The sequence below is a fragment of the Cuculus canorus genome, chromosome 23 (genome assembly GCF_017976375.1).
Source record: "Cuculus canorus isolate bCucCan1 chromosome 23, bCucCan1.pri, whole genome shotgun sequence".
Lineage (NCBI taxonomy): Eukaryota > Metazoa > Chordata > Aves > Cuculiformes > Cuculidae > Cuculus > Cuculus canorus.
The window spans coordinates 4,859,381-4,875,670 of record NC_071423.1 but is presented as its reverse complement, the minus strand read 5'-3'; the positions used below and the strand labels follow the sequence as shown (position 1 = coordinate 4,875,670).

General features: G+C 52.1%; 1 long non-coding RNA gene across 2 annotated transcripts; it reads left to right on the top strand.

Moving 5' to 3' along the window:
- The first annotated feature begins 1,152 nt into the window (after positions 1–1,152).
- On the top strand, positions 1,153–15,542 carry LOC128854362 (uncharacterized). 2 transcript variants are annotated; one of them, XR_008453407.1, is made up of 5 exons: positions 1,153–2,200; positions 2,414–2,601; positions 6,095–6,165; positions 7,243–7,354; positions 9,821–15,542. It is a non-coding gene; the product is annotated as an uncharacterized LOC128854362 (long non-coding RNA). The 2 variants fall into 2 exon arrangements; XR_008453408.1 differs by lacking the exons at positions 1,153–2,200; positions 2,414–2,601 and adding an exon at positions 5,109–5,182.
- The last annotated feature ends 748 nt before the right edge of the window (positions 15,543–16,290 follow it).

The window sequence follows — 16,290 nt, the reverse complement described above, 5'->3', positions numbered from 1 at the left end:
CTGACCACGGGGGAGGGCTGTCAGCTGTGAGTGATGGCCGGGAGTGGGGAAGAACAGCTGTTTATTTGGTCCAGCAGGGTCTGGAAACCTTTGTCCATCAGCAGCAGCTGGTCCTGGAATGAGGCGATGCGAGGGTTTGTCCCAAAGGGCTGAATTGGCATTACTTTGACTACATAGATGCTCCAGGGCAGGGCACGAGTTGGATGCGATGCTCCACAGCCAAACGGCAGCAGGAGCATCCGCGTGGTCCGTGCCACAGGCAGCTCCTGCATCCTCTGCCCTTGTGGCATCACTGCTGCCTTTGGAAGGAAGGAGGACGGGTGGCTGAAATGCAGTCTGCGGCACAGCAGGCTCCATCCCACGTGCCGGGGAGCAGATTTCGTGGTGATGTGGAGCCCGTCTCCGCAGGCTGCCCTAACCTCATTGCTGCAGTGAGAAAATAGTATTTTCCTGAGCTGCTGTGCGCGCCTGCCGCTCTAAATGAGTGTTGTTCCAGCGGCTCTGCCCAAACAAGTCCTTGAAACTCAGTTAGGTGCCTGTTGTTGTTCTCCTTGAGAAAGGAGGAATGGAAAAGGCAGCAGCCTGAAGGATCATTCCCATCTTTTTGGAGCTGAGGGTTGGGCAAAGGAAGCACAGCAGAATATCCAGCCCAGGAAGAACATGGGTCTGTGGGAGGGAGTCCAGAGGAGGCCATGGAGATGATCTGAGAGCTGGGACACCTCCTGTCCGAGGACAGCCTGAGAGAGTTGGGGTTGTTCAGCCTGGAGAAGAGAAGGCTCTGGAGAGACCTTAGAGCAGCTTCCAGCACTGAAAGGGGCTCCAGGAAAGATGGGGAGGGCCTCTGGATCAGGGGGGGCAGGGATAGGATGAGGGGGGAATGGTTTTTAAGCTGAAAGAGGAGAGATTGAGATGAGACCTCAGGGAGAAATGTTTTGCTGTGAGGGTGGGGAGGCCCTGGCCCAGGGTGCCCAGAGCAGTGGTGCTGCCCCATCCCTGGAGGGGTTCCAGGCCAGGTTGGATGGGGCTCGGAGCCCCTGATCCAGCAGGAGGTGTCCCTGCCCATGGCAGGGGGTGGGACTGGATGGGCTTTGCAGCCCCTTCTGACCTAGAGCGTTCCATGGTTCTATGAAAGTTGGCATGGATGGCACAGACTGTTCCCAGTAGAACTGTGCAGGACAGAACGACAGCCTTTGAAGCAAAGCTATTTAAGCATCCTTCAGTTTTGTTTTCCTTTTGAGCTGATGCTGATCCACCCCAACTGAAACGATTTGTTAGAAGGGGGTCGAACTCGGTGACGTGTGTCTGAAAATCTGAGGAGTTGCGCTATCGGCTAAAAATGGCATTTCTCAATTTGCTAAACAATGTCAAAATAGTCTGTGTGCCGGAGAGGAAGCCGATTTATTGCAAGGAAGCAAAAGACTTGGAAAGCAGCTATGAGGCATTTCACAAATGGTGGAGACAAAATATTTCGGTTGTTGTCTGGTCTGTGTTTGGGAATGTTTTCTGACTCTCATGTTTGCTCATGCACTGCCACTTTTTGGATCTCAACACTTTGGCTTGGTTGGAGATGGACTGTAATCTTTCCAGTTCCCTGTGCGTAAGAGAAATATTTCCTTCCCAGTTCAAATGTTCAGGTGGATCCTCCATCTGCAGAATTCACTTCGATCAAAAAAAATAAAAGAAGTCGAGAGCTGCTGACCTGCAGGGCATCTTTCAAGACGTGTTTGCTCATTCGGGCTGTGTTGGAGGCTGTGGATTGAACGGGAGGTCAGGATTTTCCTCAGGGAATTGAGCAGAAAGCCTGTTAAGTTGGTTTTACCATTGGACACCCTCGGAAAGATGCACAGCCGAAGGCGGAGGAGGCTTTGCAGTGTTTTGCTTTCCTTCTGCACTCACAGTCTGGTGCTGAGCATCCCTCTGTTCGCAGCCGAGGAGGGCTCTGCCCCAGGGCTTCGCACCACTCGCTCCGTTTGCACGTGTAAACGCTGAGTGGGGCGGCTCCCACACCACGCAGCAGGAACAGTGGGCACAGTCCCTTTCCCAAAGGACACTGGTGGGATAAATCCATTCAACAGCTGCAGAAGAGGATCCGGAGAGCCTGTGTGGGGATGCTCTGCTCTGTCCTGTCTGGCATCCAGAGCCTGGGACAAGGCAAAGCCTCGTGTGGAAAGCAAAGTGCTGGAAAAATGGAGTGGGAAAAGTGAGTCCTTTGCACCCTATGGATTTTTCCCATGATGAGCAGCTTGGGGTGGGAATAGCAGAATCAGACCTGACCTGCAGGAATTTATACTCTGGAGGTTTTCCAAGCTTTAAAGCAATAACCATGTGGGGTTTTTTTTTTTTTCCTTAAATAATTCTGCCTGAAGAAATGTTAATTGGGCATCTTATTAACAATTTGTTTTCATCCTCGCAGCTCTCTGGGGAGCGGCAGCAGGAAGGGGCAGCTGCAGCAGCGCACCTGAACATATGGCTGGCGGCCAGGAGAGAGCAAAGAGCGGCAAGGAGCCTGATCCCAGCGGGATGGAGCTGGGAGAGGTCTCCTCAGAGGCAGAGAATCGCCAAGGGGAGGACATCTCGAGCTGGAGCCGAATAGGAGAGGAGGTGAGAGAATAATTGCACTGAAATTATAGGTGAGGAGAAGGCCAGCTTTGCTTTCAGGCGCTTTGAGTGGAGCCTGCAGACCTCGGATGTGAGCGTTGGCGGCTTGGTTATGTGAGGTCCTCCTCGCTAAAACAAACACTTGGCCATTTCCCTGTGAGAGGCCAGGCAGCCAGGAGCCCTTCTCTTTTAATTAGCTGTAGCGGAGGCTGTTCAGCAGGATGTGTCGAGCTGCCGGGCACGCTGGGTACATAGCTCCTCCAGGTTAAGTGGTAATTACTCCTAATTAGGAGCACATAAATATTTGATATGCTTTGGACTACCACAAGTGACCAGTGGAAACCCAGAAGTGCTGGAGAACATCTACTTGCTGGCTGCAAGTCCTTGCGACAGCCACCCCACAATTTCCCTGCAAAAGACATAGCAGATGTCTTGGCTTTTGCTGTTGAAGCTGCCTCGTCCCTCGATTGGGGTCTGCATGGCAGCGGAACCACGTTGAAGCAGGTGATGGCCTTGCCTGAAGGTTTCTCGTTTGTTGTGACTGTTCCTTTGACGAGGTGCTGGTTCCTCCGTGTCCTGGGTACAATAGGTGGATGGATGTGCAGAAATAGGTGACAAAAAAACCAGCAGAGATTTCACACAGCTGTAGAGAAGAACAGTAGAGGTTAAGTTTCTCTGCCGAGGTTTCGTGCAAGTCAATGGTGCTGCATCAAAGTTCAGCCCAGCAGAAGCTGGCAGGCTCTGCCCCACTTCACCACTGCTCCCTTCTGCTCCGTATGTCTCCAATTCCCAAATCCTAATGCTTTGTCTCCCCTTGCTTTCAGCCCTATGGCAGAAGAGGTTGTCCCTCTGCAATAGCCCAGAGTGCTTGAGCTCCCCACCAGCCAGGCAGGTGATATCCCACCGGTCCCTTTGGCACCTTCTCTGCATTCCCCAACGGAGGGCAGTGAGAGCCGCCCAGCTCCCAGGGATGCTGGAGGGCCTCGTTAACCAATACCTACAAATATTGTGCTCACACCTGGAATTCCTGCCTGTCCCTGGGATTCCCGATCCTCCGTCTCCTCCACCGCCAGCCCCGTACAAGGCATCCTGGTAGGGAAGAGGAAACGCAGACGCAGCTTTGCCTTTTACTACGTTTCTGTTCCGTAATAAACAGCAGTGGGTATTCATTATTATTTAAACACCCTGTGCTTCTGAAGCCTTATTTAGGCGGCGTTTTTCCACAGCATATGTTGGAATTTACAGTAAGTGCAGCCGCTCTACAGTCAACATTTGGTTTCTCTCACCCACAGACTGCAGTGCTAATTAGGGGAGGTTTTCTCTTGTTATCCTGGGGAGGTCAGGCACAGCAATTAGCATTTTGCTGAGATGCAAAAATAGCAATGGGAGCAATTCATCCTGCAGAAATATGGGCGGAGAGTTCCCAGCGTGGGGCAGAGGGGGCTCACCAAAGCCGTGGTCCTCACGCTGCTGGGGCTGGCTGGACTCTCCAAGAGGAGGACACATGCTGAGGGTAAAGGGGATGGAGAATGAGTCTTCATCTCAGCTGGAGAGATGATCTTGGAGGCCATTTCCAACCTCAACGATTCCGTGATGCTATGTGAAATGGTGCAGATCTCACTGCTGGGTTAAAGGCAGCTGTACCCACCACAGCCTCCACTTTCTCAGCCCTCAGCTACAACTACGAGCGATGCTTGTGCTCCTCCAAAGTCAAACTGCGCGGCAGAGCTTCATAACTACATCAATTAACGAAGGGTTGGGGTGAGTGTCCTGTGCCCTCAGGTATTGGCCTGCAATGAGCTTCCAAAGCGTTAACAGGCGTGGTCAGGGAGCGGCGTAAATAAAGGCACCCGAGCCTGTCCTGGTGTATTTGCACAGAGCGAAGCTTTCCAGACATGGGCTTTGAGATCGTAGAATCAAATTAAACTTCTTCCTCCTCTAAGCCGCCTCTGAGCCCGTGCCGCCAGCTCGGTGGGATAAAGAGCATCGCAACCCCCAGTCACCATGGCTGCTCCAGCGATTTTTTGCCTTTATACACATGCACATGCGGTGGAATAAAAGCGGAGCAGGTCCCTGTGGGCAGGGAACAGCAAGCAAAGCCGCTTCTGTGCTTCTGCCTGCCGAGCAGAGCCAGCCTCGCTCCCTCGCTCGAGATATTATCTGCAAGCTGCTCTCTGCAACTTTATTTAGATCTTTCTAGATTAATTGCAAGGAGAAGGGCTCCAAAGTTCAGGATGGCAGAGAGGGATCTTTGATGTAGGAGACTGTTGTCTCTGAATAAAGCTTTACATTATTTCGTAAAACAATAAAGGGCATTAGTTAGAAAATTGCGCTGATTAATTTAAGAGCTCCGTCTCCTCTGGCTCTTCCCCCGGCTTTGTCTAACAGGCGAGGGGGAGGTGGAATCACTTGAGAAATGAACCTTTTGCTCCCGGCCTTGCAGCGGAAGGAGCATCCTTTGCAGCATCCTTCTCATGGAAGGATGAGGTGGCACCACTGCCTGGCCCAGCGCAAAGCTGCCGGGGGACACCGCGGGCAGCAGCGAAGGCAGCTGGAGTGCGGATGGGTACCTGTTTGCACCCAGGTAGGTGCGAGGGATGCCTGGCAAGGCACTAGCTGTGCCAGCAGCCTCAGCCCTGCCAGGATGCAGATGGCTCCTACATCTCCAGAGGCTGCTCCCCCGCTAGGACCTCTTGCCCCAGCCCGGTCGGTGCTGCTGCCGAAGGCAGAATGAGAAAAACACACTCTTACACCCCCCAAAAAAAATCAATAGGGAGACCTATACGGTCACCTGGCTGGATGCTGCTCACCAAGAGGCCGCTACAATAAGAATCCCAACCACACCACTTCAACTTGTCTGCAAGATCATAAATCACACTGTGAGCCCGGCTCAGCTCTCTCTCTCCGTCTCGATGCTTCATTGATCGGATGCTGAGGCGCGTTCCTGCGTGAGAGAGCAGACGGCCGAGGAGGACGTGGCTGCTGTCATGCCAGGAGAGCCGAGCTGTGCCATGCTGGGCTGCTCCACGCTCTCAGGAATGTCCTCTGGTTGGTTTCCTTAGCAAGGAAACCAGTTATTTGTTTAGCAAGGAAATTCACTTGGGTTTCCTCCTTTATTTGTTTGTTTTGGTGCTGGCTTTGGAAGCACTCCAAGGATGTTGGCTAAATAAAAGCTAATTAATAGGTGGTGCTTCCCTTGCCCAGCCATCGCCCGGGCTGCGCGGGCTAAGGCAGGAGCCTTTTTCCCCATCCTGTCCCATGCTCTGCTGAGGCCACAGCTGCCCCCAGCTGCTTGCACCCCTCAACTCGCTTTGGTTCTTCATCTGCAGAACCTCAGCTCTCCTTTTTGTGCTCAGCCTGCTTTCCAGGCTGGATTCAAAAGCTCGGTTCCCCGGGAAAAAGGTGTTCTCAGTGAAATCCCATCCATATACGCGTGGCTGTGGTGTGCATCCCTTGAAAGAATTGATCTAAAGCAGCCTCTCTTTTCCTCCTCTAGGTGAGTAGAGCTGGGATCTGTTCCTCCTGCGCTGGGACCTTCCCACCAGAGACCATACCAGGGGAACACGGGTAAGGAGCGGTGCTAGGAGAAGTCCCTGCAGTGTTGGTCAGCCCTGCACTCACCTCCCTGCTCTGGAGGAGCCCTCCTGGCTTGGAGATGCTGCTGCTACGGTGCAGGGAGGCTGTCCTGCTGTCCCCAGACGGGTTCTGCTTTCATAAATCTGAGCCCGAGTGATTTAGAAACTGCTTTGCCTTCCCTGCCTGCCTAACAGCCTGCAAACTCCCATCCCCTAAATCACCTGCCTGAAGGGAACGCTTCCAGCCGCAGCGCAAGGGTGGGAGGGCTGGGAAAGGGAAAAGGGGCTGATTGTGGCACCAGGGTTGGAAAGGGGAAACGGTTAGAGAAAATGCTGGGCAAAGGCAACCTGGGAGCGATCCTCGCTAGCTGAGCACCCCTGAAAAACAGAGAGTAGGGTTGAAGAGGCTGCAGTCTGTGGGACGATTTGCTGGGGCATCCCAGGAATGGGCTGCCCAGAGGGGTCGTGGCTGTCTCAAAGTCTTCCAGGCCAGGTTGGATGGGGCTCGGAGCCCCTGATCCAGTGGGAGGTGTCCCTGCCCATGGCAGGGGGTGGAACTGGATGGGCTTTGAGGTCCCTTCCAACCCAATCCATTCCACCATTCTATGACCCTGCTGTGGCTGGAGCTCATCCTGCAACCAGCAGGAAACACTGCGCCGAACAGATCTCAGTCCCTCTGGTTCACCTGCAATTCAAAAAAGAATAAATGTGTGTGTTTCGTGCCCCTCCTGTTTCTGTAGGGCTGTGAGAAGCACTTTGGGTCAGAGGCGCTGCTGAGTTTGGGCTGTGTTCCTGGAGTGGGCTCCATCCCTGCTGAGCTACACATAAAACACGCTCAGTCCCGGAGCTGTGCGGGGCTCTGGCTGCCCACACTGCTGCAAACTCACATTTACTGTCGTGTCCTTGGAAAAACACTCTGAACTTGCTCGAGAGCCTGCGTGCTCTCTCGGATGCGCCCAGAAGGATTGCTCGGAGAGGAGCAGGAATAATCACCACAGATTCAAGATAAAAAAAAAATAATAATCAAAGACTAATCCTAAAAACTCTCCTTTAATCTCTGTGCTTCCAGACCGAGCCTCCCTTTCATCTAGGACTTTGCTGTTCTCTAGTTACTCTGTGGTTACAGGAACCGCGAGGCCAGAAGAGGGGAAGAAAAAAGCAAAGATTAAATTAATGAGCAGGTGAGTGGGTTTATTATTTTGTCTGATCCTTTCTTCCTTCCTGCTAATTTCTCTGAGCCAATTTGGGAGGTAGAACCCAGCGTTAACTTTGCAACAGGCTGTTGTATCCATTTTCTTCATTAAACCATTTATCTGAGCAATATTAAGGTCCAATTTGCATAGGTTCTTCAAGGAACAGCGCAGCGAGGGTGCATCAGCCACACTGTGGCATCTGAAGAGAAAAGCATTTGCCTGCATGAAAACAATGAAATGGATACTTTGGGCTTCTGGTAATTATATACGTGCTATGCCTTAATTGCACAGTATAGCAATAGCATCAGCAGCTGCGGCATCCAGCATGGGTGCAGCAACCCAGCTTGGTGCAAACTGGAGCAGGTAACCAGGAAAAGCCACCCTCGGAGGCTTCAGGCAAATCCTCACAACCCAGAATGTGTGGAAAAGCAGTGAAGATTTGCTGCTGGGAAGTGCTACAGCATTTCTCTATTCCGTGGGAAAAGCCTCCGCCGCCTCTGAAATGACTGTGTAGAGGCACGAAGGGAACCTGGGAGGAATCGGGAGAGCACTTTGAGAAGTGGGAGGCAAAACTGCATGGAAAACGCCTGTGTGGGAAACAGATGAGCATCCTCCAGCCTGCTGCTGAAGGACTCTCTTAGAGACTAAGGTCAAAGTTAGGTATTGTTTGTGCTGGGAGTGTGAGCACTATCTCCACAGGACTTTGAGGTGTCCTGGGCAACATCTTGCATCCGAGGGCACAAACCAGTTTAAAGTGGAAACGCAGAAGGATGTGGGAGAGGAGGACTGAAGCTTCTGGATGCTGACCCCACCCTGTCTCTACCTATCTTCTTGGAAACACTGTGCTCTCAGCAATGTTCTGACTGTTATCGCTGTTCTTGGCTCCCCGGCGTGGTGCACAGGATGCCCCGATGCTCCGGGGATGTGAGGCCATAGCCTTGGGTCTTGGCTGCCTACAGGGAGAGAGGCCACATCGATGCCATTAGGAAGAGCGCATTTGCCACATCCTGGATCCCACATCTCATTAATCCAGCGAGCGAGCAGCCAAATGCGTGGAGTGATCGATCAAGCCTCGGTGGAAGCTTTTTCTGCCTGGGGCTGGGCTGCTGCCAGGTGGCAAATGCCACAGGAGGAAAGGCCACCCCTGACGGGTACCTGTGCCGTGGGGAAATGACTTGTCATAACCTACGGATGTTGTGGCCGTGGCAGTTCTCAATGGCCCATTCAGAAAAGCACTCGGGGAGCGGTAGATGCTCAAGCAGTGAGGTCTGTCTTGGCAGCTGATAAAGCTTTAGCTTAATACTTATGAACTGGAAACGGTCCTGTGCAGCGTGCGCCGTGCTGACAGCTCGTGGCGTTCAGCCTTGCTGTTCTGGAGCAATGGTTTAAATGAATTCTTTCGGTTCCCTTTGTCACGCCTGTGGGTCAGTGCCCAATTGCAGCCTGCAGAACTGAGAGCAAGCGTCACACCAGGCTCGGTGTCCCTTTTTGTGTCCATGTTCTTTGTGCCTCGTCCCTCCCCTGCTCCACGGTCCCACCAGGGCGCTGCCCAACCTTGTGCAGCTGCCCTGAGGAAGACGACTGAACGCGTAGCAAATTGTTTGCCGAAGGGACAATTCACCACCAGACAGCTGGGTTCATAAATCCTCCGGCCCCTTCCAGATGAGAGAAGATTACTGCCTGCCCTCGATGAGCCTTGCTCTAAATTGGATTACGGCTGCTGCGTGAGCTGCTGAAGGGAGAGGCTCTGCTGATGGACCCACGCACCACGCACCAGCTTCTCTGAGCTGGCGGGGGGATCGTCCCCCTGAGACCCACCACAACCAATGGAGAAACCCCAGTCTGAAGACTCCTTGCCCCATGGGCACAGCAAGCCCAGGTGGTACCGGGAGGTCCCACAAGGGTTGTGCTCAGCTTTCTCCATTGCCCAATGGGCCCAGGACTTCCTCCTCCTGCTTGCCTAAACTTTTATTTCTAAGGATGTTTGTTGCCAAGCTGTTTTCCTGCTTTGTTTCTTTCCATCTGCTGCCTCCTTTCAATCCAATTAGTGCCTTGTTGATAGTTCCTTGAGTTCCAGTGATGCTGCTCGTGTGACCCCTGACTTTGAGGTCCATCTCGCACCCCTACAAGGCACTGACATTGTTCCTTCATTTCATCTTCACTTGCTGGAGCTGCCTGGACTTCTCTGAAGTGTTGGTGCTATCTCCAAAGTAGAAAGCTTTTCAATTAAGAAACTTATTTTTTTAGGGCTCATTAAAAGAGAGAAAGAAAGAAAGAAAGAAAGAGACAGGGATTTTTTCCCCCCCCCCTTCTTTGTGGGTAATTATTATTAATGGCCTTCCTTTTAAGCAGAGGTTTGTTACGCTTGCAGAGAAGGGGGATGCTGGCAGGCTCCTGCATGGGGGGTGTAACTGGAAGTGACGAAGAATGATGTCTCTTCCATTATTTCATTAGCAGCAGAACACATCTGAGGGAATATGCGATGCGGATGTGCCTGGACCCGATTCCCACCTCCCAGCAACTCTGGTCATCATGTGCACCAGCACAGAGCACTGTGGGACCGGTGCCTGCATGCAGGGGAAACAAAAACTTGGTGCTGGGGAGAGGAGAAGCCTATTGGTGCCCTGATCTCTGCATCTCCCGGTTATCTCTGGAAACGGGTAGCCTTTCATTTCCATGGAAATCCTTTTGTCCCTGTACAGCCCTGCAACTGCACCGAGGAAAACGCCTGGTAATTCAAGTTAAAGCCCAGCCAGGGCGAGCAGGCAGGGGCTTGCTGGAGTCTGCACCATGTGAGCTGCGCACCAGCCAGTTCTCCATCCTCTCCTGACCTTCCCCCTTTCCTCTTGTATCAAAGCATCCCCAGCGCACCTCTGTACATGACCCACTTTTGTATCCAGAGCATCCACTTCTGTTTGAAAGCTCATAATGCTGCAGTAATCCAGGATGATCAAAGAGTCCCGCATCCACCCACAGGTACAACTAAAACAACCTGAAGCCCAGAGTGAGGTTGATGGAAGAGATGCTCTGGGCAGAGCACGCTACAGCACATCCCTTTCCGAAGCACCGACAGCCCTTGAGCTCCGCTAGAGCAGAAAACAGAAACTGGGACGTGTCCCCGGGAAGCCCCAGCCTCGGCCTCACTGGGAAATTCAAGCAGGATGGCTGTGTGTGCCAAGTGCAGGAAACTCCTCTGTCCCTTGAAAGAAAGGAAGGAATGAGTGAAGAAATTTAGTGGTGGACCTTTGCAGAACAGGAGAAATGGTCCCCAGGCTGCCTTGAAAGGAAGGATGAGCCATTTGCTGTTATGGTGCTTTATTGTGGCGACTCTGTGGTTTTGTACTGCTTGGAAAAACTCATTTCCTGAGCCAAATCTGTGAACTGTGGGTCTACACTTAAAGAAATTAAACTCCTGCCTTGGCCCGTGCTCGTGGAGGATTAAAAGCGTGAGCAGCGGCTCTTCAGTTGGCACATCTGCGCAATCTATCCTTCCCCACCCTGTCGAATGATGATGCATCAAGTCCCACCGACAAAGATCTAACAGGGGGTGTCCCCTGCCCACCCCAGAGCTCTGCTGCTTCTCACCAGGGAAATCCTGGCTCAGGCTCTCTGCAAACACAGGCAGGAAAGCAGCATCGGCTCCGGCTGCTTTTGCAGTCGGGGAATGCTTTACTGCAAATGACAGCCAGAGAACTACTTTATTATTTTATTTTTATGATCTTTTTAATGAAAGCTGAGGCTCTGGAGAAGGATGGAGAAGCCTTTCGACGACCCCACCAAATTCTCTCATTACCCTTCAGGGATGGGCAAACCCCCACGCTCATAAACACTTGGCTCCCAGACAAGGCTCTACATCATAAACATTGCCTCCTCGTTTGCACTAATTGTCCTCCTTGTCACCACTCTTTGCAGAGTGACAAACGATTTGGGTTTAATGGAGATCAAATTCCCCGGTCACTCTTAAGTTATCCCTCTTAAGCGAGGGATGAGTCAGGAGATGGGACAGGGCATTTTGGGGAGCAACCTTCCAAAGAGATGCTCCCTGTTTTCTACGTACCTGTGTCTTCCACATCAGCGACTCCAGACCAATATTCCCCCGGGATATATTTTCCCAGCTGAAGCCACATTGTTGGCTATAGTGGGAGCAACATTTCTCCTTCCCCATGCTGCAAGACCAAGCGAAGGCTCGATAGAATTAAAACGGAACGCATTTAAAGCTGATGCAAGTGCAGCAGGGAAGTTACCTGGGAAACTCATGGCTGCAGGGTCATTTTCCAGTAATAGTTTGGTAAGGACTAAAACCGTGACCCAGTGTTACTTTATTGAGTGGTCCAAGAGGCCAGAAGCTGGCCAGAAACATCCCAAAATCGAGGGTCTTGTTTACAGGATGGATTTCTGCCTGCTTGGCTCTTCAAACTAAATATTAAAGGAAAAAAAGGCATTGAATCCACCGGTCCTCAGCTGAAGGGAAAAGTATCCCAGCAACCTTTTATATGTGAGGCAAAGAGCCCTTCTCCCCACGCCCAGGAGAGAGTGTGGCAGCAGGATAGAGCCCCCGATTGTCTCAAGCACTCACACAACACTTCCAGAGGAGTTTGCAGAAAATCTTCCTTTACCAGAGGACACAAAGCATCTTTGCCTGTTACAAACCTCAGATCTATAGAAAAAGAGAAGCCTAACAGATGTGTGGCAGTGAGAGCAGGAGAAAGGAAAGAATTGACCTTTGGCAGCAGCAATAGCCAAGAGTTTCTTTAGATATCAACAAAATAGACTTAGAAGATTGCTGTTAATGTGATCTGAAAGAAATGTTTTTCTTCCTCAATCCCAAATCCATCAGTTTAAGCAAGAACTGAGGCACAGGATGCAGCAACCGGGCTACACCAGCATCAGTGCTCCTCAACTTGCCTTGCACCCTGCTGAGACCGAGCTCCAGCGCTGCAGGAACAGGAATTACAGAGCATCCCAACCACGTAAAGCAGGAGACTTCCCTGCTGCTCATCAGCAGAGAGCCCTGAAATGCCAGGAAAGCTGGGGAGGGGCTCTGGATCAGGGAGTGCAGGGACAGGATGATGAGGGGGATGGTTTTGAGCTGAAAGAGGGGAGATTGAGGTGAGATCTTAGGAAGAAATGTTTTGCTGTGAGGGTGGAGAGGCCCTGGCCCAGGGTGCCCAGAGCAGTGGTGGCTGCCCCATCCCTGGAGGGGTTCCAGGCCAGGTTGGATGGGGCTTGGAGCCCCTGATCCAGTGGGAGGTGTCCCTGCCCATGGCAGGGGGTGGAACTGGGTGGGCTTTGAGGTCCCTTCCAACCCAACCGAAACCATTCAGTGATTCTGTGATTCTATGAACCTGGCATCAAGACCCCCCTGACCTAAGAGCAGCGTGCTGGCCCCTGTGTTGGTCACGATGACTGTCACATCCGAGACTTTCTTCTCCCTCAGAAAACAAAAAAAGCACCACGCTTTACCTGGAAGGTTTGTCAGGAAGGAAATCAAACAACCCCCTCTTCAAAAATTATCTCAGAGAGTTAATGATGTAACGAGACTGAAAGATCCAGCTGGCTGAAAAAAAACTCTTCCAGCTGAGATTCGCTAACAGCCTCCTGGAGCCGGGAAGTTATTAAAATATCTTGCCCCAGGGAAGGGCCCCGCGCTGTGTTCCCAGCTCCCGTCACCCAGATGAGGATTCTGTGATTTTCTGAGGTGGATTCATTGCAATAAAAGAATCAGATTGTGTTTTTTTTTTTTTTTTTTAAGAAAATACATCCCTAACTTAGCTCCTCTGCCTGATTTTCTTATTCTCTGTTTTCTAGCTGCACCTGCAATAAAATGGAATGGTGATTTCCCGTGCTTAGAAAGCATCTCTCATGTTAGGGTGCTTAGCAGGTGGGCGCCTCCGAGCACCGTGATGTGCAGCGTGCGGCTCCAGGAAGGTTTCAGCAGAGCAAGGAGGAAGGGGAAGGGTCCTGGGTGAGGCGTTCGGCACCCACTTAGGCATCCCTCAGCCTCTGCGTCTGTCGGGGTTTAAGCCCGAAATGAAGCATTTGGAATGTAGCCCCTACGCTGACCGCTGACATCGCGGTGTTGGCAGGGGAGGGAAGTGGAGCGGTGAAACCGAGCCACCAAAACCTTTCATGTAGAGCACTTAAAGCAGCAATGCTGTGATTAGCGGGAGCGTCCTGCTCATGTGAGGTGATTTTATTATGCTGTTTTAGCAGACGGCGTTGAGAACATGAACATGACCTTGTCCACACGAAGAGGACACAGCTGCGTCCCTGGAAAGGCAACCGGTGAGGGAAGGGATCTGCCTTGCTTGCGACTTACCTGCCTTCCAAACCGTATTAGTGCCTTAGGAAGAGAACGAAGGAAAAAAGACATGAAAAGATGGCATTTGGTCACTCCAAGGACACTGGGGATGGACGAGAAGAAATCGGTTGAACTCAGTGGAAATCGGATCTGCTGGTCTGCTGTTGGATTGCTACAGGAGGGGTGCTGGAACCAGCTGCCAGGGAAGGGTGAGGGTCTCCACGAGCCCAGGGCTGTGTCAGTGTAGGGTTGTGTGCTCCCTGAGGTCCTGTCCTGCATGGAAGCAACCATGGGAATTGTCCTTTCCCACAGAGCACTCACCCAAAGTTTGGGTCGCAAGCTCTAACCTGCTAAATATCACATAAACAAAGAGACAGATGTGATAATTGCAGAGCAAAGGCTGCTCCTGCCTTGGGAGCATCGCTCCTCCACTGCCAGAGCCCAGCAGCTGCACAGGGCTGGCTCTGCGTTTTCCTAGGGACCTGCTCAGATGGCTGTGTGTGTGCTCGGTGTGGCAGCGGGACCCCAGCTAAGCCCACCGGAGAGGCACACCAGGCTGAGTGAACCAGCCGAAGGAACCTAAGGTGGTTGACACGGCTTCCTACCAAAGCGTGGGACCTTGGGAAGAGGTGGCTGCAGCACAGCTCCCTGCCTTCCCAGCAGGATCTGGCCCTGAGGAGCCACCGCTGCAGGAGTTCTGGGCTGCCCTGCTCCATCCTCTGGGTCCGGGCTGTGCAGAGATGGGAGCAGTGTCCTCAGCTATGGCTTTTCCCAAAAGCCATGTTTTTTTCCCTAAAGCACTGCCCTCTGTTTAGTGCCGGGAGCGGAGCCCACTGTGCCTCGCTCCGTGGATGGCAGCTGGAGCTCATCCTCCTTAGATGATCCCGGGTAACCTGTTGGGCTGTAAATCGCTTCCTGCTGAGCCCCCGTAACACACAGATTGGAGGTAACTTTACTCCAGAGAGCCAATTAGTACAAATCTAGGCCTGGTAATTACAGCGTGATAAGATCCCGGCTGCTGATATCTCTGGGCAGATAAGGCACCAGGAAGCAATCTCTTAATGCAATGGCAGTTATTACTACAGCTTCACCTCTGTCCTGCAAAGCCCTTGGGAAGTTCATCACCAGGCACTGCGCTGGGACCACAGCAGGAAAGGAGCTGCAGCTGCCCACGCAGAGGGTGGATGTTGCCCCACAACAGCTCGTCCCTGCTCGAGCCTCTGCACAGAGATGGAAATCTGCTCCTTGGCTTGCAAAGTCCTATCTCAGTTCTCCTGGTAGTGGGAAAACTACAGCAGGCAAGCGTTTATCTGCTGGGGCTTTGCTCTGTGCCTGGTGGGAACTGGAGCTGCTGGGGGGAGCCCAGAGGGTTTCTGCAAGCCCACGGAGGAGGGATGCACGCTGGTGCTAGGAGAGCTGGAAACCCCTTGGTGTTGGCTTTATTTTAGTTGTGGGAGCTCTGGCTGATTCCTTGGTTTACACTTCCCGCTACCAGGGGATAAGGAGTGGTGGGTCCAGAGCAGATTTGGTTGTGGGGAGGGGAAAAGCCCAGGAAAGATTCCCTACCTGGAGCTATGGACTATGGCTGCATACAAGGGAAAATCATATTAGGAGGTCTTCGCGTCTTTGGAGCGTGCGATGCACTTTGATGCACTTTTCAGAACGATAACGCGTTGCCCCATCTGTGAATCTCGGGGTAATTTGCAAACCGTCCCCGATTTGTCCTCTTACTCCCAGCCCACAGCAATAAAAGGAGACAATTTTTCCCATGTTACTAAACCTGAGGCTTGCGCATCTCGCTTAGAGATGTGCAAAGGGACTGGAGCTTTTGTAGATTCTGTTGGTATAAACTGGGATGAATTCAGATAAAGCCATCGTGGAGGGGGTTGTATTTGACAAAAATAATCTTGAGGAACTTGTGTTCTGAATTTATTGGGTTGAGGACATCGAGCAAAGCAAAGAAAGTGGAGGTGCCATCCTGCAGAGCGTCGTGGGGCTCCGCCGTGCGTGTAGGGATGTCATAGAGAGGCTGGGTTGAAGGGTAACGCGATGTCACGCCCAGGGCTGCTCGGGAGCTGGGCTTGGGTGTTCAATATGTGTGAACTGTGCGGTTTGAACTGGCCGGATAGAGTAATTGTTATGAAATTAAAAGCCGTATAACACCAGGAACAGCGTAGTAAGGGGTCCTAAACCTCCCTGACGGTTCTGGTTGTTAATGTCTGCCTGTAGCTTAATTACATCATCAATTCCATTAAATAATGCAATAACTAACTGGGATTTAATGAATACATAGGAAAGAATAAATTGGACTTATGGTGTAACTGATACTCCTTTATGGAATCAGAAGGAACTGGAAGGGAGATTCAATTTCTGCTAAGGAAAATTAGGGAAATAAATAAATAAAAATTAAAAGCCTGACCCGTAGTGGCAGCGGCTCCAAAGCCGAGGAGCCTTGGGGTGGCTCTGGGGTGGCGTTGCCTGCAGGCTGTGACATCCTGCGCAGGACACGGGCTGGAGGCTCCCCAGCAAGGGGCACAAACCCAAGGAGAGCGGTGTAGCTGCCTGCGGAACTACGGGCTGCCCAGCGCCCCAGTCCTGCCGGCACTCGGCTCCCTGAGGCAGG